This window comes from Dipodomys spectabilis, unplaced genomic scaffold, assembly GCF_019054845.1.
Source record: "Dipodomys spectabilis isolate Male_0828 unplaced genomic scaffold, ASM1905484v1 ptg000368l, whole genome shotgun sequence".
Lineage (NCBI taxonomy): Eukaryota > Metazoa > Chordata > Mammalia > Rodentia > Heteromyidae > Dipodomys > Dipodomys spectabilis.
The window spans coordinates 1,487,501-1,490,650 of NW_024871045.1; positions in this window are offsets into that span (position 1 = coordinate 1,487,501).

Consider the following 3,150-nt stretch of genomic DNA (forward strand, 5'->3'; position numbering starts at 1 on the left):
GAGTTCAAGCCCCGTTCTGGAAAAAAAATTAGCTCCCTGGCTTGCAATTCACACCAGTTATTCTGCCAGACTTTGGATTTGAACTCATGGTCTGCGTGAATCTGCAGCACTGTAGATGAAGGGGAATTTCATCGTACTTGAAGATTCGAAAGTCAGGCCTGTTCACTAGACCTGAATTCAAGCCCCAGCCTTGGAAAACATACTATTTGTATAGATTGTAAGATAGGATTTGTTATTACCTATACATGTTCAGTCCATACATGTTTGGTGTGGTTGTTACCTGTATTTATTGTTTTATTCATTTATTTACTATTGATTTTACTATGATGACACCCATTCCGTTTATTACATTGGTGACATCCTATCACATGGCATCAAGATTTGTAGACCTGTTCTCCATCATGCCTGACACCCAGGACTCTCAGAGAAAAGGAAAACAAGTTTCATACTCAGCTTCTTACTCCACGATTCCATTGTTGGTAGTTCAGGATCAATCGGCAAATAGGTCAAGGTGAACACACCAGTCTGTCAACAACTAAGGAGACAGGTTATTCCCAGGATATGACATTGATCCCCAGGGTGGGCCATGATAGTCATAAATTCATTATTTAAACATAGTATCTATATTGACATACATGTGTTGACAGCATCTTGCGTTTGGTGTACCTGTTCTCTTTATTTTCTGTCTTATCCATGGAAGTATTGTGTATTTTACTGAGGATGATGACAGATATAACAGTGCTTACATGGATGACAACCTATTGCCATGGCTATAGGTTTTCCTATACATTCTCCATCCTAGCTGAGACCCAGGACTTTCATAAGACAGGAAAATAGGTCAACTGATTGGCTTCTCACATCAGGATTCATATTTTGGCAGTGTTGGGATTTGAACTCAGAGCCTATCAGGCCAAATTGGGGAAAGGGTCAAGGTGAGGACAAAGGTCTGTGAGCAGGATTACCCTCAATACCCTCCAAGTATGGTGGCTGAATTCAAGCCTCGGGTCTGGAAAACATACTTTTTATATACATTTTAAAGACAGTATTTATACTTCCATACAGTTGTTCAGTCCATATCATGTTTGGTGTTGTAGGATTTATACTTCCACATAGATGTTCAGTCCATACCATGTTTTGTTTGGTTATTTTATTTCTTGTTTTATTCATTTATTTACCATTTATTAAATTGACTCTGATGATACCTATACCATTTATTACATTGTTTATATCCTATCACATAGCATCTAGATTTTATAGATGTGTTCTCCATTATTCCTGACACCCAGGTCTCTCCCTGAAAAGGAAAACATGTGTCACACTTGGCTTCTTACTTCAAGAATATATTTTGGCAGTGTTAGGATCCAAACTCAGGGCCTAGAAGGCCCAATTCATGAATGAGTGAGTGTGAACATGGCAGCCTCTACCCAATGTAGCTGTCAGGTGTTTCCTAGGTGCTGAGATCGAGCCCCAGGTTTGGCCAAAACAGCGATACATGGATAGGCAGACGGTGATATACAAATAAATATATATTGTTAAAGAGTGCCAGAGCCGTCTATCTATGCTTGAATGACATCTACTACATTCCTACCAACTCTTAGGTATTTAATATACTGTCATTGAAGTAATATTATTCTTTTCATGCTTAATAAACTATTAATTAAGATCAATCAGCATCCTAGGATTACTGCATCCAATTTTAGACTAGACCGATGCACGAAGTACTCTTTCAGTCAGTATTTCTATGCATAGGAATGAGTCTCTGGTGATCTTGCGCCATTGGTAGGTGTCAGGACAAGGATTTGAGCTCTGGGCCTATGTTGACAGGTTGGGCTATGGCTTCCCTGATAGCCTGCCAGCCTTCAGCAATGGCCGGTCAGGTCCACTTTGCATCTGTAGAACCAGGATGGTAACCCTGCAAAGAACTTCAAGATAAGTAATCAAATGTTTTTTTTTCTTTCATGCAATTGTTTCTAACATATTTATAAGATGATTTCTTTATTGCTTTGTATGTCCCTCCCCCACAGTAAAACCCTTGCTTTCACTTTATTTGATGTTGGTATAATTTGTGGAGGGGAAGGGAAAAAAAACAAATTGTTTAAATAGGGATACAGGTGGACCCATAGCAACAATGAAATGTACAAGTCATTATGTAGAAATCAAACTTTACAACTTTGGTGGGGGGGGAGGGTTGGGTGGGGGGTGGGCGGGGGGGTGGTAATGGAAGGGATGTGAAGAGGAAACAAAGGGGAGGCAACAATGCCTGATAAGAAATGTACTCGTTATCTTGCCCATGTAATTGTAACCCCTCTGTATGGTATTTTCATAATAAAAAGAAAAAAAATCATAAAACCCCCAGTCCTCTGCAGCTCACTACTTTTTGTGCTGTCCCGCTTTTTTTTTTCTTTCTTCCTGCAAGCCCTCTTGGCCTAGGATCCGAGGATTGGCTATTGGTCCAGAGGCTGCATCCCAGCCTAGCGAGATCAAGACTTAGGCAGAGTTGCCACAATCTGAGTTCAAGCCCATGGTTGGCAAAAGAAAAAGAATAAATAAATAAATAAATAAGTAAATAAATAAATAACTACATTATTTAACGAAAATAAAAAAGAAATAAAGCTCTCTGGTTTGGAATTTCTGCCAGTTTTCTTTCCTAGCCTGGGATTTGAACTCAAGTTCTTGGTAAATCTGTAGCAATGTGAGGGAAGGTGAAGAGTTGCCACTACTTGAGTTCAAACCCCGTGTCAAGCAAAAAAAAAAAAAAAAAATTAAGTCACTGACCTCGGAAGGGGGAGGTAGTTGTGGAGATGGGAGAGAAAGGATGGTAGGGGGAAAACAAAGGACGAGTCATCAATGCTCAATAGGAAATGTACTCATTACCTTGCTCAAAAAACTGTAACCTCCTGTACATCATTATTACAATAAAAAACATATATAAAAAGAAACAATGTAGAGCTCACAGAAGCACTTTGGGGGGTAAGGGAAAGATGTCTAAATAGCTGTACAAAATTCTACACTGCTTTTGTTTAATGTTCAGTATGGAACTGAATAAACATAACTGTTTTCATTTAAAAAATTAAGTCACTATCATGGAACTTGGGCCAGTGTTTCTGACATTGCTGGGATTTGATCTTACCGTCCAGATAACTCTTTTAC